General features: G+C 36.3%; 1 long non-coding RNA gene across 1 annotated transcript; it reads left to right on the top strand.

The window, feature by feature from the left end:
- The first annotated feature begins 1,175 nt into the window (after positions 1-1,175).
- LOC129050962 (uncharacterized) lies at positions 1,176-26,249 on the top strand. Its single transcript, XR_008514902.1, has 3 exons — positions 1,176-1,270; positions 23,961-24,244; positions 26,095-26,249. It is a non-coding gene; the product is annotated as an uncharacterized LOC129050962 (long non-coding RNA).

Here is a 26,249-nt window from a genome sequence, read left to right as displayed (position 1 = left end):
ATGAAATATATCACTAAATAATCCAGATTTTCTGTTTCTCATGAAACATTAGACAACTTGGCAAAACTAGGACACCACCCCTGCATACAACTGGCTGTGTCTGAGTGACAGCCTTCTATGGTTAGACTAGCGAGCTCCTAAAATACCACACATATTCACTTTTCCACCCACTTATGCTTTCCTCCTGTTCCTTGCCACCCTCTCCAAACTTTAAATGGGATGGTAAAGAGTAGAAAGCAAGACAACCTTCTGTGAAATATATCTTCAGTCCATTATCCTATCTATCATTTTTTTCACTGTCAAAGTTGAGGCTGTTAATTAGTCCTTCTTCTTAAAGTTATGAATATCTTTAGATGCCTTGACTTCATATTTTCTTCCTCATTTTCCATGTAACAATGAAAATGCTTCTTCTTAATCATCTTCCCTTGCTTCTACCCTTCTTCAACATCCTTAAATGTCGACAGTTTTGTTTCCATTTTTCATGAAATCCTTTCTCTTACTCTGTGTCTCTCTTTCTCATTTGTAGCTAACATTTGAAGAGAAAGCATGGGTGAATGTAGCTGTGGATTTGGCTAATAAATGATGTGTCCTAATATTTTTTGTGCTAAGAAATAAAATCTTTGGAAATCACTTTACTCTTTTGAGCCTTTGCAAATGTGGAACTTATGCATTGTACTAGATTGTCAGGAAGGGCAATTTTGGATATATAGTTCTAATTATTCTGTCTTAATAACTGGCAGAGGCGAAGTTCTCAATGTAAGAAGGTCTTCCAAGTAAAGTCTAACCAAATTTATTGTTCACTTTATTGTGCTTCTGACAACCATCTGTAACTTTACAGTTAAGTTCCTAATAGACATCTTTTAGAGTAAATTGACAGTTCAGTTAATTTTGAAAAATACTTACACTCTAGGAAATATGACTGGGCTGATATGCTTTTTCAAAAATTTCTTTTCCCCCATGTATGCTTGAGGGAAATTATCTTAGAAGTGAAATACAGGTCTCCAAGGAATCAGAGCCAAATCCTAAATGTTGAACTGTAGCAAGCGTTTTTTAGCAGAGCTAACAACTGCCTGTTTCTTCTTGGCTGCCCCAAGGGGTCAATCTCAATATCTGTGCCTGGATCCAACAACACTGACCCTCCCTGCCTTTCAACTGTCATTTTAGAATACTCTAATGCTTCTGAGAGGACGGCAGTAGAAATGGCCCTCCGGAGGTTAACATAATGCTTACAACATACTTGATACAATATTGAACACCAATAAAAAACCAGGTACATGTACATTTACTGTTTATTCATCTGCACCCCCATCAATACCTATGAGGTTTGTATCTTTAGTCTTGTTGTAGCCAATGACTGTTTAGGTCTGCTGGCAAGTTGCATAACTTTGGTTTCCAGAGTTTAATGATATTTGCCCCGCAGTGTTTGTGAGGACCCAGTGCACGTATTGGCCCAGGTTTAAAGACATACATCAACTGTGGAAACTGGGTAACTTATCTAAGTTATTTGGGGCTTAGGTTCTTCAGGAGACAAAATTAAGCATTTGGAAAAGATGATTTTTCATTCTACTCTGGTCTTTCTTTTAGCATTCTATGATTTTAGCATATTATTTCAGGAGGTTCTCTCCCGGCATGTAAGGAAGATTCATGCCTGCATTCCCTATTAATCCTGAAGTTCTGTGATTTATTCCCTCAAGTTTTATGAAGTAATTACTTGCAAGAACTCTTTCTTGTATGAACTGTAATAAAAGTGACTTAAGAAAAACGGTTAGTCTTTGCATAAAATTAAGCAGAAATTAAATTAAAAGGCAGGACATCTGTTCATTTCACATCAAGCCTTTGAGCATGTTCCCAGGGAGCTGCAGATATTGTAATGATAAGAAAAATATGGAAAAATTTGATTTCAATAATCCACCTTTTCTGTCTTCATGCCACAGATCTACCCATTCTCTATTTTCTGCATGCTCTGAGCCAAAACTTTGCCAACTGGGACGCAGGATGTTCCATTGGCTGATGAATCAATTGGTTCAAGAGGCATTTTTTCTCTCCCTCAAAAGAGACTTATCCAAGAAAATAGAGAGACATGGGTGTCTATGTAATATAAATATAATAAAAACTATTTGATTATTAAGAATTATCCAGCCTGGCCAACATGGTGAAACCCTGTCTCTACTAAAAATACAAAAATTAGCTGGGCATGGTGGCTCGCGCCTGTAATCCCAGCAACTCAGGAGGCTGAGGCATAAGGATCACTTGAACCCAAGAGGCAGAGGTTGCAGTGAGCCAAGATCGCGCCACTGCACTCCCTGGGTGACAGAGTGAGACCCTGTCTAAAAAAAAAAAAAAAAAAAAGACAAGGAAAAAAAGAATTGTAAGGATTTGGTATTATCATTTATATTCATTATTTTAGTAAATCCTGAGAAGAAACCAGAACATACTGAAACAAAGTCAGAGGGTTGGCTTGAACAGTGGGGTAGATCTTTATAGAAGGGTATCAAAAGACTGTGTAAGAAATATGAGGCAAGAGAATCTAAGGCTTATTAATTACCCATTATACAGCAAGTGACGTACCAGGTGTCTTTGACTTAAGTTTTCTATCTAAGTCTTTGACATTCTTATATGAGGTGTAGTATTATGTATCCCTCTTTTATCTATTAGAAATATAAAATTTAGAGAAGTTAGTTAATTAGCTCAAGATCACATACTAACGTAGCTCAAATGGGGTTAAGAGGCTAGGCTTGGTGACTCACACCTATAATTCCAGCATTTTGTGAGGCTGAGGCAGGAGGATTGCTTGAGGCCAAGAGTTCAAGACCAGCCTGGGCAACATAGGAAGACCTCATTTTTACAAAAAAAGGAAAAAACAAAAACTTAGCTAGAAATGGTGGCACACTTGTGGTATCAGCTGCTCCAGAGGCTGGGGTGGGAGGATTGCTTGAGCCCAGGAGTTTGAGGTGCAGTGAGCTGCGATTGCACCACTGCATTCCAGCCTGGGTGACAGAAAGAGACCCTGTCTCTAAAATAGAAGAAAAATAAATAAAATAAAAGGGATTAAGAGGTGATAATTAACTATATCTCTTGCCTTTTCAGCTTCAAAAACAATAGATAATACACATAGAAAGCACACTGTTTTCCATGGGGTTGGGAATGAATGAATATTCCTTCATGGGGACATGAGGACATTAGGAGAGTTATCTTTAATAAGCTGGATACAGAAACACTTGCCCTCATGTCCACACTGTATAATTTCTAAGATAGACAAAAAAGGGATAGTGATTGGAGAATATTCTTGAAACTGATGTAATTTGGAAGGAAGTGAAGATAGATGAGAAACTGCCATTATATTTTAAATAAGTAACTTGATGTGACATAATTATAAAGCAGTTTAGTTTTCTTATAGCTTTCTTTGTCAGACTATTTTCCTCTGGGTCAGGAAACCAATCACAGAGAAGGAGGCAGTGTTTCTGAAGAGAACATAAGCCAATTTTACAGATTAACAAAGATTTAATAATTTCATTCCCTTCCACCAACGTACTCTGAAAAATAAAGATGAGTACACCAGGGAACTAAAATGGCAAAGAGAAAACAAGAAAGAAAAGAAAGAAAGAAAGAAAGAGAAAGAAAGAAAGAAAGAAAGAAAGAAAGAAAGAAAGGAAGGAAGGAAGAAAGAAAGAAAGAAAGAGAAAGAAAGAAAAAAGAAAGAAAGAGAAAGAAAGAAAGAGAAAGAAAGAAAGGAAGAGGGAGAGACAGAGAGATAGAGAGACAGACAGAGAGAGAGAGAGAAGAATGGCTTCAGGAAAGAGAAGTTTTCTTGCTAAGAACCCCGAGAATTCAGGTAATGAGTTGGCAATGGACACTGCTAAAGGATTAATAAAAAAGCATCTGCTGGGGACAGGTGGCAGCCCAGCAGAAAGGGAAATAAAGGCTTTTGGTGTCAGAAAAATAAAATGTAACTGAAAACATTCTTTATTTCTCTCTTTCGTTTTTTAAAAACAACTTGGTGTATGTGAATTATAATCCTCCCATTTTCTGCAAGAATTGGAAGTATGCAAGGCTTTAACATCCATGAGTTATCCTCATATAAAATTTTGTTAACAAAAGAGATGTAATCATAAGCATAGATACATAACCTGATTCTATAGATAGCAGGCATTCCTAAAAGTTTGGGGAGGAGAAATGTCACCTTAAATAGAGATTTGCAGAAAACATGACCAGAAGAAATTGAACAAAATGTGCTGGGAGAAGTTTCACCTCATCGGTGAACTATGAGATGAGGTGAACTATGAGAAATTTCCTTTAAAGAAACACACTGTCCATTGAGACTCTAATGTCAACAGTATTTCTGCCATTCACCAGCACGGAGGTGAGCTCTTTCTGTTCTCCTCATAGTTCCACTGGCTTCATCGTTGCCAAAGGGAAGTGCCCATTAGGATCTTCTCATTCCCTTTTCCTCATAATATCCTCTTCAAGTAAAATTTTTATTAGAAATTTAGCAATTATATTACTTTAATTATTAGTTTATTTATTTATTTTTAATTATTTTAATTATTTTATTATTTTAATGTTTTTTATGAGGTGTAAAGATGATAAATGGATATATAAGTGAATAAATGGAAACCATTAGAACTGTAAAGATAGGGGGTTCTCTGTATAGTGGCATTGACAATGTAAATTTTAAATTTTTACATTAGCATCTATGCACTGAGAGATAGGGGGTTCTATTGCCACAGGCCATGCTGTTATGAAAAATCCCACAGATGCTGAGCTCTGTGAGTAGCAGTCTTGGACTCCAGCTCCATTGAAGTTGCAGCAAAAGGAATTGATTTCATTCATTTTGTGGCTGCATAGTATTTTGCAGCATATATATGCCACATTTTCTCAATGTGCTCACGTCCCCCTGAAAGAATATTCACTCCCTCAACCCCATTGAAGACAATGTAATTTCTATGCCTACTCTCTATTGTTTCTGAAGCTGAAAGGCAAATGTAAAACCAAAACCAAATGGAAAACAATGGCAGTCCTGGGATTAAGTGAGAGCTACCTTGAGGTGGTTAAGTGATAGCTATCTTGAGGGTCTTGTAGCTTTGGTAAATTTTGGTTTGCTGATGTTTGCCCTACCTTTTAATGTTGGCCCAAGATAAATGTGTCCAAGCTCCTAAGTAACTCTGGGAGATCCCAGGAGCACTTTCCAATGTGCTTTCTGTTTACTTTTCTCTTCTATTTTTCATTACCCTCTTGTATCTGACTATAACAATGGACAGGAAAAGATAACCAAACAGACTTATGACAGCAAAAGATAACCAAACAGACTTATTTACAGTTCTATTGGGGCATCTGCACTTGTGGCATTGTTGCTGCTTCCACCCGAAGTTCTCTCACAGGCACTGGGGGTCTTGCATGTGGTCAAGACACCCTTAGATTCAAGAACAAATCTGTGGGAGTGGCAGACCTTCATAGATAAAATTGAAAGACCTTTGATTTAGTTAAGCTGTTAGGTCTAAGAAGTTATACTTTTGAGAGCCCATTAACAGATTGTAAAAGAAGAGGTTCCCCAAGTTTGTCACAGAGCATCTTAAGGCCTTGATATCCAGAGCAACATGATTACTCGTTCTGTGTGAGAGCAGTGTGGCATCTAAAAACCAAGGCTACCTATTTTAAGTTAACCTTGGCTTATTTGGTTTCTATTTATAATATTTATATTATTTTGGATTCAAGGGGTACATGTTTGTGACTTGGCTATATTGCATACTGGTGGGGATTGAGCTTCTAGTGTACTCTTTACTCAAACAGTGAACATTGTACCCAGTGGGTAATTTTTGAACCCTCTACCGTCCCCCCTTTGAATGTCCCTAGTGTCTATTGTTTCCATCTTTATGTCCATGTGTACCCATTTATTAGCTCGCACTTAGAAGTGAGAACATGTGGTATTTGGTTTCCTGTTTCTGAGTTAGTTACCTTAGGTTAAGAGACTCCAGCTCCATCGAAGTTGCAGAAAAGAAGATGATTTCATTCTTTTTCTGGGTGCACAGTATTTCACAATGTATATATACCACTTTTCTTTATCCATTCAACTGTTGATGGACACTCAGGTTGGGTCCACGTCTTTGCAATTCTAAATAACGCTGTGATAAACATGTAAGTACAGGTTTCTTTTTTATATAATGCTTTCTTTTCCTTTGGGATTGCTGGGTTGAATGTTTGTTTTTTTATTTACTTAAGAAATCTCTATACTGTTTTCCATAGAGGTTGAACTAATTTACATTCCCACTAACAATGAACAAGTTTTCCCTTTTTTCCACATCCATGCCAACATCTGTTGTTTTTTGACTTTTTAGTAATAGCCATTCTAAGTGGTGTGAGATGATATTTCATTACAGTTTTAATTTGCATTTCTGATGAATATTGATGAACATCTTTTCATGTGTTTGTTTGCTACTTGTATTTCGTCTTTTGAGAAATGTCTGTTCATGTTCTTTGCCCAGTTTTTAATGGGGTTGTTTGTTTCTTTGCTTAGAATAATGAGTTCAGTCTCTGGAAGCAACTTGATCCATTATGTAAATTAAAACGTGGGCAGGTCTATCATACCTCTGTCTCATTCAGGTTTATAAAATATTCAAAAATATCTAAGCACTGTGACAGCTCAAACAATCCATTTTTCCAGATTCTCTCTCAAGAGATATGGTATAAATAAATGGAGGAAGAGATACATGGTGGTTAGTAACGGAGATTCTATAGTAGATAGATATCAGTGTTTCCACCATTATCTATGGAGAGAACACCTGGATATGGGCTCAAATATACCTACCTGCTTGACCAACATGAAGATGAAAATGCTCACATATCTATAGCAACACCAAATGGTGACATCTCTGAGATAATGCCCTTTGTTCTGAGCTATTCTCTAGTGACTATTTACAACCCTACTCTATCTACAAACACACACACGCACACCAGATATAGATGATTATAATGACCAGGAAAATAGCAATTAGCATTTTAATTAGAAACATAAGTACCAAACAGATTATAAAATACATATTTGGTTTAATACATGTTTGCATATACATATATTCATATACTCTATAAAGAAATTTTAAAACATGTTATAACTATTGTTTATACACATATTCACCAAGAAAGGGAGACATAATGAGGGTAAGAGAGAGTGAGAGTGAGAGACAGAAACTTGAAAGTATAGAAAGTCACAGAAAAGCAAAAAATATATCGTCATGCTATCCAGAGATAAGCAATACAAATTGTTGGTTTATATTATTTGTGCTCACATAGACTTATAACTTCTTGCTTTTATTTCCAATTTGTAACATATTAGAAGCATTTCCTATCTTAAAAGTTTCTTCCAAAATATAATATAAAGAAACTATTGAAAATCTTGCTACAGAATAAGATATTTAACTAGTTTCATATTGACAAACTTGTACCAGAAAATAAATTTGTTTATTTGGGTTTGATAATTGCAAATTTTGAAGATTGGCTGTTAAACTATTTCTAGTCCTACTATGCTGAAGAACAGATTTTTGATGGTAGCACTGGAATGCACCCCCTACAGAAGATCCCAGGAGCAACCTGTCAACCACCCTCTGTTTTCCTTTTACTTTTGAAACCACTGTATTGATTAACTAATTCAAAACATAATTTTTGTCAGCCAGTTATGTGCTAAGTGATCTTCTAGGTATAAAGGATGCAACGACAAATAACACAGACTTTGGAGTCTCTACCTTCTTGGAACTTGTACATTAGTGAGAGGATTGGCTTTTATAAGAAGCAAAACAGTTTGAGTTAACCAGAGAGAATGCAGACCTACATGGAAATCCACGCATTGAAATGTGTAAACATGACAGTTTCTCCATGTGGAAGCCATTTTGTGTTTTCTTGATAAACTAGGAAGCAAATCATTAGCTGATAACAAAGATTAGAGAAATCAGACTCACTTTGAATCACTTGGCTTCTTTCTTCCAGTCCTCTTATTTTGTTCAAGCTCTTTCAAGCCAGTCTGAGTGGGATGCACACCAGGCCATACGTGTCCTATTCTTGCTGGAGTTATGAGAGATATGAGTTCCTCAACAGCTTGCAAGCCGCGCACAGATTTGCTCAGGAAAAGTTGATGGGACTTACACTGCAGTCAACTGTGACACTTTTAACATGAACTCATATCTTTTTTTCCAACCAGAATTACCTAATCCTTTTAAAATGTTCTTCACAGAAGCAATCAGATCTAGAATTCGTATCTTTAGAAAAGCAAGATCCTCTCTCTTTCTTTTCTTTTCTCAAAGCAAACCAGGCACCTAAGAAGCATTCTTGCAATAGCCAGCCCGCTAAGCCATATAAAACTGAACGATTATTACTCGTGTCTTTGTATGTATTTTAACCTTTAAATGGTGATACTATCATTTTAATTAAAGATGACATTTCTTCAGCATTCAATTCAAAAAGAGACTGCAAGGTCCCATTCTACAATAGAAACTAAATCCTTAGTCCAAAAGTAAAACAAAGTGTATGCATGAAGGTAGGCAGGGTTGGGGAGGTTTCAAAATTTGATGGTGGGAGATTGGTGGTATTGGCGGGCATAAAAATGAGATACCTCCAGAGCTATGAAAGTTATACTAGCAAAACTTCCTTTATGATGCAAAAAATAAGACATAGAAAAAGCTAAAATTTCAAAGCTATGTGAGGAGTAACACGTACCAGGCAGAGAATCTTGGTCTGCTTTTTCTTTTTCAAATGTCTGTGCAATATGAGTAACTTAATATGCCCACTTTACAGACACCATGTGTAGATGCTGAGATCCTCCATCCACACAATCACGCAATATTGGAAAATTAAATCATATCGTATCATATATTTATACATATTATATATGATGGGTTTCACAATGTTAGCACTATTACATTTAGAGCTGGATGATTATTTTTTGTGGGAGGCTATCCTGTGTATCATAGTAAGTTTAGCTGCATCCCTGGCCTCTACATACAGGATGTCAGTAGCACCATCCTCCAAACTGTATCTAACAAAAATGTCTTCAGACATTGGCAAATCTCCTATGTCCTGGTGCCTGGTGCCTGGTGCCTACTTCTGTAGTACCAAGAGTATTTCATAGAAATAGTAAGAGCCAGACCCTTCCCGACTTTGCAATAAAATGCATGTGTGACAACATACAAAGCCATACTAGCAAAATCCTTCCCCTTTTACCCTCGTTCATTTTACTTACTGTGTGGCCCATCTTCTATGGACACATTTTTGAGTTCATTGGCTCTACTGAGGAAAGCAACTGATGTATCTCAGTCCTCTTTAAAAAAAATCCTAAGATTAAAGTGGATCTATCATATATAGATGTCACACATTGCTTAATGAACCTAGGCTCTAAAATTGTACAGTACATTTCCTGTGGTATCTGAATGCTATTGTATTTGAGTAATTTAGTGTTTTTTCATAGATTGCCCTTAGCAAAAGGGTGGGTTGAAATTGAACATTCCAGTGTGTTTGGCAATTCTATTAACATAGATAAGTTTTGTTTGTTTGTTTGTTTTTGGTTTATGTTTTTTTGAGACAGGATCTTGCTCTGTTGCCCAGGCTCCAATGCAGTGAAACCATCAGTGCTCATTACAGCCTCAACCTCCTGTGCTCAAGCGATCCTCCAACCTCAGCCTCACTGTTCCTGAGAAGCTGCGACTGCAGGTGCACACCACCAAGCTCAAATAATTTTTTTGTATTTTTAGTAGAGACAGGGTTTTGCCATGTTGTCCACAATGGTCTGGAACTCCTGGGCTCAAATGATCCTCCTACCTTGGCCTCCCAAAATGTTGGAATTACAGGCATGAGCCAGCACGCCTGGCCGACAAGGGGAAGTTTTGGAATTGGTGTATTATATCATGTACCAATCTTCTGGCTGATTATTTAATGTAAATCTCTCCCTCAAAGATTCACTAGCTATTGGACACAGTGTTGCCTTAGGGCCCACAGGCAGGGCCTGTATGTGGAGCATTGTGTCTTCATGCTTTAAAGTAATTTCTTGAAAAAATTTTAAAATCCCCTCTGTTGCATGGGAGCCTCCAGGCTTAACAGTGAAACCACCATTAATCTGATTAATTAATTCAAAATATAATGGGTGGATTGCCTTGAGGCTGAACCAGAACCCATATTGAGTCCAGTGCTCAGGGTCTCATATACTTCAGAGAGGGCGCTATCTGAGTATGTAATGCAACTGAATACAGACATCTTCAAGTATTTGCCTCTATTTCTCCTATGACTCTTTTGTGGAATACAAATATTAGCTAGACAGGACAATTATTGACCTAAAAACGTGTTAACAGATGTATGCAATCATGAACATGTATTAGCTGATAAATAAACCAGTTGTTCTTTATCTAAGGGACATTGTAAGTTTCAAGGAGTTTTTGATGCTCCCTATACTAATTTGTGTATGTGTCCCTATGCCACTTATTCTTGGGAAAGTGTCAATAATTTTCCTCAGATTCTGAATGAATAACACAATTTCCATAATAGCCTTAGGAAAAAAAATTGGATTTGGGAAATGTGGGCCCACCTTGAGCATCTATATACACTTACATGCTGCCCTTATAAAGGTATTTATCTTCCATGAATTTTTGGTGGCTGCCAAATTTCTCTGCAAAAGTTTTTAAGTTTTGTGGATAATTTTGAATCACATGAAAGCTCTGCATGTTCAAAGAAAGTCAAGACAGTTTAGGGTTGCAATGATATATTTTTTTATCTTGTTTAAACCTAAAAAAATATTAGTCTGACCTCTCCTTCAGAAACATCTCTGGTCTCCTTGTCTGTTTCTGAAAATATCTCACTTTGCTATAGGTGGCCTTATAGAAAGCAAGAGATTCCCTGGCATATCTTTTTGTAATCTATTGCATTTTGTGCATCATTTTTGCTATACATATGAAAGATCTTACTAGGTCAGTTAATGTTTGCTTTCTTAGACATTGAATGTTAACACATCATTAAGGAAGGTTAAATTAAAGTTTTCTATTCCAGGCCCGGTTCAGTGGCTCACTCCTGTAATCCAGCACTTTGGGAGGCCGAGGCAGGTGGATCGCCTGAGGTCAGGAGTTGGGGAACAGCCTGGCCAACATGGTGAAATCCCATCTCTACTAAAAATACAAAAAATTAGCTGAGCGTGGTGGGGCACACCTGTAATCCTAGCTACTCGGGAGGCTGAGGCAGGAGAATCGCTTGAACCCAGGAGGTGGAAGTTGCAGTGAGCTGAGATTGCACCATTGCACTCCAGCATGGGGGACAAGAGTGAAACTCTGTCTAAAAAAAAAAAAAAGAAAGTTTTCTATTCCAGACATTTTGTGGCAATTGAGTATTTCTACTACTGAATCCATGATTTTTTTTCAGTATATTTGTAAAAGATATGGCTTATAGAGAATTTATAAGATACATTTCATATTCCATTAGTGTTACATTACTAAATCTAAGATTTTATTAACCCATTTTTAATAAAGCAGAATTCTCCTTCTAATCCTATAGACTACCTGTGGTCTTACATTATTTGTAATACATTATAGTTAAGGTAGAAACCTGATTTTAAAAATGTGAATCTGAATAGAAAACTAATGTTTATAAAACATTAACAACAGGACAAACAAAATTCTGATTTGTACTTAATAGTAATTCTGTGCTGGAGGTACATGCAATCCCATTTTAAAGGTGATAAAACTAAAGTTCAGAGAAACACCCAAATGGTTAATTCTAAGTATAGAAACAAAACCCCAATCAGTATGTCACCAAAGCGCATACTCTTTCCTAGGATATTTTAAAATATTTCAAAAGGGAGAAGAAAATAATAAAAAGGGTCTTGTTGGGGAAATAAAGGTCAGGAACCACAGGACTATCTGGCTGTGGTCTTCCAAACCCATGGAGTTTATTAAATAATAATTGACTACAAATTTATTATTAATCAAAGGCATATATAGCCCACAAGTCATAACCCTTTTGTTTCCATGAGTAAACCAAAGTTACCAGGCTGAGTTCAAATAAGACCATGCATATTAACAAAAATAGGAGGATGCTTTGGCTTGGTCAGAAATTTCCCCATTACATCTATGATTTTTAAGAGATATTTGAAATTTATGTTTTAAAATAGACCAAAATCTCACATTGTTATTTTTGTACACTTTTTAGACATTCAAGAATTTAATTTAAAACCAATACTTGGTTTGTTTTCCACTTATTTGACTAAATGCTTTTTATTTTCACTAAATACCACAAGACAAATTAAAGGCAGAGGTAGGATTAGAACCTGTGTCTCTTGTCCTTCAGACTAGTATTCTCATGATTACTTTCTCCTTTTCATAAACCAAGTACTAACCAACATTAAATTTATTTTATTCCTTTTGTCTCACTTTTATTATATATATATGAATGTACGTATTTTCACAATAAGTCACAATAAGTGTAAAATCTAAGGGAAGAAGACAGAGTGATAAAGAAAAGAGGAAACTAGCAAAACAACTCTTAGATATTTGTTTTGACCCATTTTGTTTAAGACACTTTAAGTTAGATATTCTTCTCTAATGAATTCAGAGAAGGTTCTTTACTAATCACAGAAAGTTATGGAGGAATAAAATAGAAAGGAAGAGAGGGTGAGAGACTTACTGGCTTATACAACACAACAGCTAAGAAACAGTTTACTGCTGACATAGCTGGATCCCAGTTCTCCTATACCACTTTCAGAGTTCTGCACCTCCATCTGTTTCCTGATGCTGCTTTCTTCTGTGCAGACTTTACTCTCAAACAGGACTTACTCATGCATTTTGAAAGATAACAAAAGTAGTATCAGGTTTAAGTGAGTCACAAAAATTGCCATGCACGATTTACTAGCTTGAGTACTTTGAAATGACTGTGATGAGTAGTAATGTTTAAACTAATAGTTGTGGAAAGAGAGGGTACTGTGTTGATTCAAGCCAAGTCACTGATTTATATCTGCAACCAGGAAACCAGGTGATACTGTGATTTGCAGTCTCTCTCTCTCTTTCTCTCTCTCTCTCTCTCTCTCTCTCTCTATATATATATATATATATATGCATGGAGAAGAGGTAATTCATTAAAGTTGGGGAAACAGGGCAAATACCTTTCCCTTACAATGTTCCATAGTAAAAACCATTGAGATTACATAGGCCCATTTGACAAAAATCTCCACCATAATAGTGGCTTTCTATAGTTACCCGTATTTTATGTAAGGTTAACACTGCCTGCTAAATGTGAAGGCTGCATATTTTATATTCTTAAGCATTTGGAACTTATCTTGCATGTCTTTCTCTCCTCTCCTCTCCTCTCCTCTCCTCTCCTCTCCTCTCCTCCCGTCTCCCCTCCCCTCCCTTCCACTGCCCTCCTCTTCTCTTTTCTTTTCTTTTCCTTTCTTTTCTTTTCTTTTCTTTTTCTTTTCTTTTCTTTCTGTGTTGCTCAGGCTGGAGTGCAGTGGTGTGATCTCAGCTCACTGCAACCTCCACCTCCCGGGTTCAAGCAATTATCCTGCTTCAGCCTCCCAGGTAGCTGGGAAATACAGGTGCACGCTATCACGCCCATCTAATTTTTGTATTTTTAGTAGAGACGGAGTTTCGCTATGTTGGCCAGGATGGTCTCCAACTCTTGACCTCAGTTGATCTGCCCACCTTGACCTCCCAAAGTGCTGGGATTATAGGCGTGAGCCACCTTGCCGAGCCCCTTTTTTTGATGCAGTAAATGGAAAATTGTTTGGACCTGTTCTTTCAGGTAGTAATGATCACACTGATGATACCCATAATATCATTCCACAAGAGCAGCCTCTATAAGTCCTGTGTTTACTTTCCAGATTTTCCTTTTCTTATTATAATGTGTAGCTTAAGGCATGGAAAATCCACTTGTCTAGGTCAAAATCAATCTTCTCCATATGGTTTCTGCAGTACTTGCTTCAAATTCTCTTCAATTAATAGGTAATAAGTAGAGTATAACTCCCTATCCCTAAATCCCTGTAAGAGAAGGGGGTAATAATTTGCATTTTAACAAGTACAGCTTTGTACTAAGCATCTGGAATGAAAGATAATAAAACCCAGATGATTAATGTACAGATTGCCTTTCCTCAACTTTTCACCATGTCATTACGTTTACTCACCTGCATCCATTCATCTCTGTGTCCCCAAGCATCCAGAGAACACCAGGCTCTTATAGCAGTTCAGTAAGATGTAGTTTCTTCCCTTAAGGAAAGAGAGACCAATAAGAAAATCAATTATTATAATGCAAAATATTAAGTGTTTGGATGGAAGAAGTAGAACAAGGGAGAAGGACCTAATCAAGCCACAGGAAGAGCCACACAGTTTTTACAGAAGATACTGGGAGGCCCCCCACCATGAACCTCTTGTACTCCCACACATCTTTCTGCAAACGTCAAAATTACAAGGTCTTGATGGTTCTTTCACTCAGGCCACTTCTCAGGATAGTTTACACAGTTGGAAATTCTGAAAATGATAAAATATATTGGAGAAATATACTATGAGATTCTACAAGGGACCTAGTCTTATTCTATACAGTTAACATGCTTTATATGTTTATTAAATGTGGAAAAAATTGACTTTAAAGGTAACATCCAACAATACAAAAATATATGAACTGTGGGAAAGTGAATGATACTTCTCTGAATATAACTTTTGGAAGCATATTAATGTTTTTCACACTCAACAATAGCGGTTTCTTGAAAAAAATAATTACACTGGGTAAACACCCTAAATCCATTATGAAAGAATCAAATCATGTTTCAACTGAATGACAAACAACCTTGTTGAAGAAAGACAAAAAGTAACTTTTGAACATAATATTTACAGAAATGTAAACAAAGATTGAACTCTACTTCATGGGTTTGCTTTTCAGAGTGGTATAGGTTACTGCCATGGTTTGAATGATTGTGTCCCTGCAAAAATTCATGTTGAAACCTAATCTCCATTGTGGCGATATTAAGAGGTGGGGCCCTTAGGGAAGTCTGTAAGTCATGAACACTCTGCTGTCACAAGCGGAATTAATGTCCTTGTAGAAGAGGGTTCAGAGAGCTGCCTGGCTCTTACACTCACATCTTCTGCTAAGTGAGGATGCAGCATTTATCCCTATTGCCTGCCTGCCCTTCCACCATGTGAGAATGCCGCAAGAGGCACCATCTGTACAGCAAAGACAGAGCTTTCACCAGACACAGAATCTGCCAGCACCTGGATCTTGGACTTCCCAGCCTCTGGAACTGTGATAAATAAATCCTGTTATTTATAAATTACCCAATCTATGGCATGTTGTTATAGCAGCTCAAAGGGAATAAGGTACCAATTCTGACACTACTTTATGTATATTCTAAAATTAAACAAATTAGTAAGTACATCATAGATGTCTGCAACTTTCAAATTATTCAGTATAAAAATCATAATTATGTGTATGCGTGTGTGTATTATATGTGCATGAGTGTGTGTATTCAGAATAAAAATTATAATTGTGTGTGTGCATGCATATGTGTATTAGAAGTGCAAATACAAATTTATTTAAAAAGAATAATTTTCTTGGTTAAAATGAAAGGAATACACTCCCTCCCTCTCTTTTCTTATGAGTATTTACTTAGGAAAATGTGTAAGTTTCTTCTTTGTCTCTTTGAAATGTACATAAATCTTTTTAAAGGTAAATACACCTCTTGCCAACTTTATGATCTAGGAATATTTTTCTCAAGGATCTGGAAAGCAGTTTTAAAAAATGTAATCATCAAGAAAGATAGTGTTTTTATCTCCTAATTTCTGTGGTAGAGTAGGAACCTAACTTTCGTGGTCCCTTCCCTCCCAGTTGTAAAATCATCTCTTATATGGGAAGTTTATTTTTTCTTTGGGTAAACCTAATTAGTTAACACAGATAGTCACCCTAATTACTAAGTGAATTTAGGATGAACTATATGCAACAATCAGTGCTGTCAAGCTCTTGTTTGAAGACTAGGTATTGTTTACCTTGAGAACAAGTAAGCAATGAATTGTGTCTGCTTGGGTACATAAAAGGGTGGGATTTCTTTCAGTCTAGGCAGTCTTTTAGTAGTTTGCTGGGATGCACAGCATATTCTAGTTAAACACTTATTCAACAATACAGTTGTTTTCTTTCTTTTAAGGAAAAATGTGGAGGATTATCTATGTTACGGGTCCCTCTCTGTGGCACACCTTACTGTGTGTGCAGATTCCATCTGACCATTCACATCCACCTATGGGAATTGGAGCTTGAGTAATCAGTATGAACAGACCACCGTTAGGAAGATTGTTTTATTGGACGAAACCAGATTGCATCAATTGGTGTTATTAATACATATGTTAAAAAAGGGTTGTGAGAAAGCAGGTGCAATGAGTGAGATAAAACCTCTCTTAGTAAAGCAGAAACAATGAGAGAGAGAGAGAGAGAATGAGAAAGTTAGATTTTCTTGACCTACATCATGTTCCAGTGTAAACTTGGAATGGTACTGTGTCAGTTACTAGACACTACACCTGCAATCAGCACTTGGTTCTAGTAGAGACTGTTATCTGTGATGCGTTCTGTATGATGAATCAAGCACACTTGGTTAGGCAGAACAATAAGATCAAGTTGTTATAACACTGCGAATCACATCAGATAACCTTATTTTATCTTTCTTATTTTATTTTATTGTACTTTAAGTTCTGTGATACATGTGCTGAACGTGCAGGTTTGTTACACAGGTATACATGTGCCATGGTGGTTTGCTGCACCTATCAACCCATCATCTAGGGTTTTTGCTGTTGTTGTTGTTTTTCGTTTTTGTTTTTTTTGTTTGTTTGTTTTTTGAGATGGAGTCTCACTCTGTCGCCAGGCGACAGAGTGCAGTGGCACGATCTCAGCTCATTGCAACCTCTGATTCCCTGGTTCAAGCAATTCTCCTGCCTCAGCCTCCCGAGTAGCTGGGATTACAGGCATCTGCCACCACTCCCAGCTAATTTTTGTATTTTTAGTAGAGACGGGGTATCACCATGTTGGCTAGGATGGTCTCGATCTCCTGACCTCAGCCTCCCAAAGTGCCCGGATTACCGGCGTGAGCCACTGCACCCGGCCCCGTCATCTAGGTTTTAAGCCCCACATGCATTAGATATTTGTCATAATGCTCTCCCTCCCCTTTCTCCCCACCCCACAACAAACCGCAGTGTGTGATGTTCCCCTCCCTGTGTCCATGTGTTCTCATTGTTCAACTCCCACTTATGAGTGAGAACGTGCAGTGTTTATTTTTCTGTTCCTGTGTTAGTTTGCTGAGGATGATGGTTTCCAGCTTCATCCATGTCTCTGCAAAAGGACATAAACACATTCTTTTTTTAAAGGCTGGATAGTATTCCATGGTGTATATGTACCACATTTTCTTTTTCTTTATCCAGTCTATCACTGATGGGTATTTTTGGTTGGTTCCAAGTCTTTGCTATTGTAAATAGTGCTGCAATAAACATAACCTTATTTTAAATTTTGGCTTCAGCTGTATGCAGTTACCTCATGCAGTCCTGACATGTAAGCACATTACAGAAGAGAAAACAATATGAAAAGTAAGTAACTGAATGAAGTCCAGCATATCTTGTACTGCGCTTGCTCCATAAATAATATTAATATTTTATTATGTAGCTAATTAGTACAATAAAGCAGAAAATGATACTGATGATTATATAATTATGTATCTAAGAAACAGTACAGACACTAGCAAAATATTGCTAAACCGTTTAAGGTTTCCACAAGATGGTGATACAAAAAATACGCATGTTTTAGATTAGGAAGCAAACTCAGAAATGCTAAGTGACTTGTCTAAGATTATATACAAATGATGGATGAAGTTGGATTTAAATTCGAATCTGTTTCAGTAAAAGACAATGTCTTAATGGCATTTCATATATCCATATTGGACTCTGTCACCATTTATGTGGCACGGGGGTTTATGTGTTCTATGCATCCTGGATGGAGTCCCTCCTCCTTTTCAAGAGGTTAACCAGAATAGTCATGATGTATTTGATTGTCATACATAATTGTCCTTTTATTAAAGTAGAATTTTGCTCTTTAAATAAGATGAATGTACTTTCTAATCTCACAAATATATCTATGAAAGACACTCACAGATAGCCGTGACATCTGTTATTAATTTGTAATGTTAGGTCTTAGAAGGTTTTAGAATGCATGAAGCTTGATGAGAGGTGTTTATATGAGGAAGCTGAGAATAAGTAGAATTGACCCTGGGTATCCACGAGAAATTGGATCCAGGACTCCTGCAGATATCAAAACCTATGGATCCTCAAGTCCCTTATATAAAATGGCGTATTATTTGCATATCATATATACATATCTTCCTGAGTACTTTAAATCATCTCTAAATTATTTATAAATACCTAATGGAATGTAAATGCTTTGTAAGTAGTTCTTATACTTTATTTTTCTTTGTATTATTTTTATTGTTATAGCTATTTTTATTTTTTTTTAATGTTTTTGGTCTGCATTTGGTTGATCCAATGGATGTGGAACTCACAGATAGCACAAGCTAGCTGTAGTTCATTTTTAAAAAATTACATTTAGAATCTAATATTTAATAAATAATTGATATATACCAGTCCCCAATAAAGTGTTGTACCCATTTTATCTCACAATATTTTTAAAATACCTTCTGACTGGGTTATTTTAACATTATAACAACTATTTTACATGTAATGCCAGCATTATACTATTACTAGTAGAAGCCAAATGTTATGTTCAGTAATCACATGTGTGTACACACTTATGTACACACACATACATGCTGATAAACATGAGAGTGCAGAAGAATATAGCATTCTGCTTTTTAACATAGATTTGAGATATATCATGAGAAGTAAAGAGGATGGGAATTGTCTATCTAATATTCAACTGATCCTTATGTTCTCCGAAGACATGGGAAATTTGACATATACTTTGGGCCACTCTCCATGGCCTCCATCAATGATTGATTGTGAACAGAACTACATCTCTTTGAAACAAGATTTTGGTCCTCCACTTTCCACATCAGAATAATTTTTCTTCTATTTTTTCGATTCATCTTAGTTCCACTAAGTGCAACACTGGTCGAATGGGCAGAATGTGTTAATAAAGAATTGATTCTTCTTATAATGCCTATCAGTGATAGACTTGATAAAGAAAATGTGGTACATATGCACCAAGGAATACTAAGCAGCCATAAAAAAGAATGAGATCGTGTCCTTCTTAGGGACATGGGTGGAGTTACAGGCCATTATCCTTAACAAACTAACCCTGGAACAGAAAAGCAAATACTGCAGGTTCTCACTAATAAGTGGGAACTCAAAGCTGGGGACACATGGACACTTAGAGGGAAACAACACATGCTGGGGCCTATCAGAGCATGAAGGTTTGGAGAAGGGAGTGAATCAGGAAAAATAATAAATCAGTACTAGGCTTAATACCTGGGTGATTAAATAATCTGTACAACAAACCCCCATGACACGTTTACTTATGTAACAAACTTGCACATGTACCCCTGAACTTAAAATAGAAGTTTTTTAACTATTTGATCAAAAAAAGAAAGAATTGATAAGATACTTGTTGAAACTTCAACAAAACAAATCTGGATCTTTCTAATCGGGGTCATAATCACAGTTGTGCTGAGAAAGGTCACTAACAATACAACTCAAAGATAAGAACAACACTTTTTTTTCATTTGTATTACTCTAGCTTGTTATGTGTAACCCTGAAAATCGAGTGTGGATGATCTGGGTGGGGGTGGAAATTGTTGTCTTCCTGAATGCATGTAAGGAATATTAAATTTTATGTATTTACATGTCTTGCTCCATGTGTTGGATCTCATCCATTCAGCTCTCCAGTTCCAGAAACACTCTTCACTCCTCTTTTCCTTGTTGTATGCCCCTGAAGGCTAACTTCAGTGCAGTGCATCACTGGGTCCTCCCATGCTCTAGATTGTGGTTGAGTTAGATCAATGGGAGCTGTGGGAACAAATTCCGTACGAAAATGGAGGGTAATAGGAGAGTGGAGTTTTGTATTTATTTCCCAGATGGCTTTTCTGCTATAATACCTTAATTTGGCTATTTCCTTCTGCTGATGGCCATAACTTGAATGACCGTCTCCAATCTGCTTCTCTCAGCATTCTGATAATTATTGCCTCTGCCCGCTCCATCAAGCCTAGAGGAGATAGTATCTTTCCAATGTTACATGCTCTAAAGTGTGGTACCATCCCTTTTTTTTTTTTTAAATGCTACTTGGAGCCTTTAAAAATAGCCTCTTCTTATGTTCTTCTTAAGTTATCTAATTTGAGTGTGCCATCTTTTTATATCAACACCATGCCTGATAGACTCAAACTCATTGACACAAATACAAAATCCAAAAGTCCTTCTTGGGGAGATTGCAGTCTAATGATGGTGTAACTGCGAATGAATTTAATTTCCTGCTCTTTCTGCAGCAATTAGCCCAGTGCCAACCAGGCACCAATTACATGTTAAATACATACGGAATAAGTAAATGAATCATGAATGAGTAAATGGATTAATAAATTAATAAATAAATAAATTAATAAATAAATCATCATCTATATATTCCACTTCTATTAACGAAGGCACTGTTCTGCTGATATTTCTTGTAATTTATAAACCCAACTGCCTGTAAAATATAGGTCCTAGAAAATGTGCCTCCTAATCTATGGTGTTTTTACTATTTTTCCTTCCTAGTGGTTAAGGAACACATCCTTTTCATTGAGGCTTCTGAATAATTTGCTTTATTGTCTTCAGATACTTGTTGCAGATGAAAATCTTTCAATGTAATTAAAATTAGGTCGCTCAATTACTGCTATAAACTTCCAACTGGATAATAAAAGTTTTTTCTTTTTTTGATATTTGCATATTCTAGCAAGTAAAATTTGTTGTTGATGCTAGACTAATTATTTGTTATTATTAATATTCTTATAGTTGGTTACATGAATATGATTTTAGTATTGGTTTATAGGTCAAATTGAGATACAAAGTTATGTTATGATACTTCCTTAGGAATAAAATGTTCTAACATATGGGTCTATGTACAAATATAACTCTGAAATAATACATACAGTCATTTAAATACAATAAGCTATTAGGGTAAGAAAACTGCTGTGAGGCTCTACAATATAGCAGTTAAAGTGGGGAAGATCTGAATTTAGTATCTCCGCATGTGGCTACTTATATTTGTGTGACTTAATATCTCCTCACCCCAGATTTCATATGCATAAAATGGGAATAGCAACAGCTGCTCCTAAGTTATTGTTGTAAAGGCTAAATGAGTGAAGTCACTCAGCTAACATTTATTGAAAAGTTTCCTAGTCATAAACACTGTATCATCATTAGTATTGTTGGCATTTTTGTCATTGTTTAAAATAACAATGTCTAATGCCCTTCTTTAAATTTTTACTTTTCTTGACATTTGAAATCTGTAATTTTAATGTATTGTTCTAAATCTGTGAAAAAAGTCTGTACTAGTCTTATCTTATCCATTGAATGGGGTGGGAACCCAGTATATTCAACAAAAATGCAATAAGTTCTTTTTTCTTTTATTTATTTATTTATTTATTTATTTTTAGAAAAAATCTTGCTCTGTCACCCAGGCTGGGATTATAGGTGCCTGCAACCACACCTGGCTAATTTTTGTATTTTTAGTAGAGATGGAGTTTTACCATGTTGGCCAGACTGCCCTTGAACTCCTGACCTCAAGCGATCTGGCTGCCTTGGCTTCCCAAGGCTCTAGGATGACAGACATGAGCCACTGTGCCCAGCAAACAAGAAGTTCTTAATTGAAAAAAAAAGGATCTGGTGAGAGCATTATAGTTAGTATCCTCAGCATTAAACACAGTGCTTGGAATGTGGAGTGTGTATAGTGTTTCAAACTATCAGAAATATGGTTTATATATTAATTAATTAATTAATTAATTAAATATCACTGTATAATAATTGTTTGTTGTGTAATGTACCTTTTGTAAATTTTGTTTTGAATATTATAAACATAATCTTGCAATTCAGAAATATTTAATTTTAACATTTTAATTATTATATAAGAAGAAAGACAATTACCCTTCATATTCTCATCCTATTTTTCACTATTAAATCTTCTAAGTTACGGTCAGGTGCGGTGGCTCACACGTGTAATCCCAGCACTTTGGGAGGCCGAGGTGGGCAGATCACGAGGTCAGGAGATCGAGACCATCCTGGCTAACACGGTGAAACCCCGTCTCCACTAAAAATACAAAAAATTCTCCGGGCGTGGTGTTGGGCACCTGTAGTCTCAGCTACTCGGGAGCCTGAGGCAGAAGAATGGCATGAGCCCAGGAGGTGGAGCTTGCAGTGAGCTGAGATAGCGCCACTGCACTCCAGCCTGGGCGACAGAGAGAGACTGCCTCAAAAAACAAAAAACAAAACAAAAAAAAACTTCTAAGTTATATAAAACCTACCTACTGTGATTATTCTGAGAGTTATACAAACAGAGGAAGAATCTGAGGTTCAAAGACATTGGATGACTTGTACATGATAAGATACCTAGTAAATGGAACCAGACATTTAGTCCAAATAATTTAATTTATCAGGGTGCTTTTTTAGACATCATTCTATACAAGTTTTTTTTTTTTAGGTTTTATATGTATGAAATCATCTTTATTTGTCAGTGCATCTAGATATATATTATTTTTATAGGCCATTTAGTGCACTATTGTTTAATGTACCATATTTTGTTTAAATAGTAGAAAACTTAAAAACAAACTAAATGTTCATCAATAGATAAAATTACAACAATGTTGCAAAAAGTATTCATATATATTTAGTGTCACAGATGAACAAATATGTCTATAAAATAGACATGTTTCTGCAGTATTGCTAATATAAATGTTGTGTGCATTTAAAACTTGGCAAATACTCCTCAACTGCTCTCTGAAAAGGTTGTGTAAAGATGTATTATCAGCAATGATATATTAGTACTTATATTTCAGCTTGTCTGCTTTAATAGTAGGTATTAAATTATCATTTTCTAACGTGTTAGTTGGTCTTATTTGTATTCATAAATTTATTTAAAAATCCCATTGAAATACTGATTTAGTAATTTCATCAATATGGTATGGTTCGCAACAGAAAAAAAGTCTTGTTATTTATCAAGAAAAATAAAATTTGAGGACTATTTTCAAATAAAAAAATTTGGAACTATTTCTTAGGAAGAAAATCTTTGAGAGCTTCCACTGACCTGTTTACAGTCTGTAATTTTTCTCACTAGTAGAGCAAGAAGCAAGCAAATATCACTTAAACACCTCTTTTCAAATAAAATAGCATAAAGCGGAAACAAATAAAGTTCCCTTTCAGGCAGGTGCAAGCTGTCCGCCCAGAATATGACCTTTCTTCTGAACTTTCTTCTCATGCTATCTCAGAGGGTAACATATGAAAGAATAAGGATTCTGAACAAGAGTGGCGGGGAGCAGGGGTCAGATGCACACATCTAAGCCAGAAAGATACCAGACAGCCTCTTTACAACTAGAAAATGCCAGCTTCTAGCCATACATTTAAATTGCAATTATGAAAAAAAAAACCTGGAAGCCACATTGATATCTAACTATGTCACAAAACCCCCTTACGCTTTATGCCAAAGATGTACCTTATGAAGTGTGGGGACAATTTATAAGTGAAGAGAGCAGTTGCCACACATTGATTTGCTGAGGAGTTGATCTGACTATATTGACACTTTGAATTATCTAAGATTGCCTGCTTAATTACATTATCTACCTAGCTTTGAAAAAGAGGAAAAAATGCATCTAATAAAATAGAATATCACCATCTGCTACAACCAGTTATGTTTCCTTTATAATTTATTTTAAACTTCTCCAAATTTGGAAAGAAAAACATACAGATGTGCTTTAGGGTTATTTTGTTTGTTTGTTTGTTTTCCTTTGGCAGGGATGTAGAAAAATAAACAATTTCTGGTTGAGTGTAATGCTGCAAGACACTCGTCGTCAAACCAAGTAACATGTAAAAATGAAGACGGAAATCTGAGTTTTGTGCACCGGCTCTGGAGTAGGAAATCGAAAAATCAAAATTGGACACCTGTTGTGGGCTAATACTAGAGGAGTAGAAGCCAAAATGCCCTTTTATGTTGGACTGACTTTGACAGGTCTTGAATCTCACTTTGCCCTTCAACTCTCTTCGTGTCAGATTGAAACAATTTCAAGAACTGAAGTGTGGTAAGTAGCTGGGTCAAAGTCAAGAACAAGGGCCAAAATCAAGCACAGAGGGAAAGTCCTACATTTTTCCACTTTATGAAACCAAACCACCAATGAGGCAAATGATCATAAGACAAGTTTAGAGCAACAGACCCGCCTCACTGATCTGACATCCAGCACAGCTTCTTCAGCTTTAACATCTCTGATAAAACTGAAATCAGAGATTAAACTATTGTCAGATCCCAGCCACTTGGTATAAATACCTTGTCTGCTGGGTTTCCATCTCCTTTGTACTCTTCTTTTGCCTTCCCACGTGGTCTGACACACTGTTATAAAAGGCAGGAGTCCAAAGAGAGAAAAAGACACACATTGAAGCAATAAAAATATTGATGCTATTTTACTGTTTTTGAAGTTACTATAAAGACATACATTGAAGCAATAAAAATATTGATGCTATTTTACTGTTTTTGTCAGGCACTGTGCTAAGTAGCTAACTATGACGATATGTTAAATCCCAGATAATCGCTCTTTTTAAAATCCAGCCCCAAATACCTATTGACTGTGTATCCATGGGCCAAATTCAGTTCTCTTTTTCTACAAAATGGAATTGTAAGTCTATTCCATTGGAAATCATTGTGTGAACCTTAAAAGGTAATAATGCTACAAAAAGTTGATATAGAAGGAGCGTCCAATGTTCTAGGCAATGAGCTAAACTCTAAATTGGTGTTTTTAATTGTAATAATTACTCAGTGAGACAGATGTTATCATCTGTCTTATTTTATAAGAAATAGAAGTTCAAGGAGTTTCAAGTTACAATGAAAATAAATGATTAGGCCGGGCGTGGTGGCTCACGCCTGTAATCCCAGCCCTTTGGGAGGCCGAGGCAGGTGGATCACGAGCTCAGGAGATCAAGACCATCTTGGCTAACACGGTGAAGCCCCGTCTCTACTAAAAATACAAAATATTGGCCAGGCGTGGTGGTGGGAACCTGTAGTGCCAGCTACTCGGGAGGCTGAGGCAGGAGAATGGCATGTACCCGGGAGGTGGAGCTTGCAGTGAGCCAAGATTGCGCCACTGCACTCCAGCCTGGGCGACGGAATGAGACTCCATCTCATAAAAAAAAAAAAAAAAAAAGATTAAGATGGCAAGGAAACCCAACCCAAACATTAATCTGAAAACTGCAACCCTAATCCTGGACAATATGTTTATCAGCTCAACTTTCAGGATATTTCATTGACTGTGCAAACAATAATTATATGCATCTTTGGGATGGTAGTCCCTGGCCAATGTCTTGTTATTGCCATTGGACACGAAGAGATGGAGAAAATATCATGCTCATTCTCAAAAACACTTTTCTTAAATTTTCTTTTTGCAAGTTTCAAAATATTGAATGTTTTCCATATTATCACTGATTATATTAATAGATATGTGGAAACAGAGTATTAATAGATATATGGAAACAATGTAATGGCTTCATGTAGTATTAATGTACTAATGGATGTGCCAAGCTATTATTGTCATTCAAGTTGATAGAGTATTTTGTCTTTAATGGCTTTGAGTGTTCATCTCCTTGAGAAGATTTAAAATCTATGCTGGTATTTTAATATAAGCCCTTCCTGTTGACTTGATATTTCACAATTAAAGGGAAACAGCTCTGTGACTAATGTGTTTAAAAGATGGTGATCACTGTTTTGTTGAATATAATAAGTCACAAGTTTAAGGCATCTGTGTTTGCTGACTTGAGTTGTCAAAGTCAATTAGTATTTAATTAGACAGCATGTCTTGATCTGTGATTTGGAAATGCCTTAACTATGTTGGAGGAGTTGAGGAACTATAATTGTTGAAATTAATAGTCTATTTTTACTTTTTAGGTGAAACAAGTATTGCAGAAGTTTTGGAAGAATAGAGAGGGACAAACACAGAAGCAGAGAAAGACAAAGACAAAAAGAGAGAAATCATTACTAAATTGGTTCAATGTGGTGTCATTTCGCAGTATCTATCAGCTACTCCTACAAGTATAAGAATG

The sequence above is a fragment of the Pongo abelii genome, chromosome 18 (assembly GCF_028885655.2).
Source record: "Pongo abelii isolate AG06213 chromosome 18, NHGRI_mPonAbe1-v2.0_pri, whole genome shotgun sequence".
Classification (NCBI taxonomy): domain Eukaryota; kingdom Metazoa; phylum Chordata; class Mammalia; order Primates; family Hominidae; genus Pongo; species Pongo abelii.
This window is presented reverse-complemented; position numbering and strand designations above follow the sequence as displayed.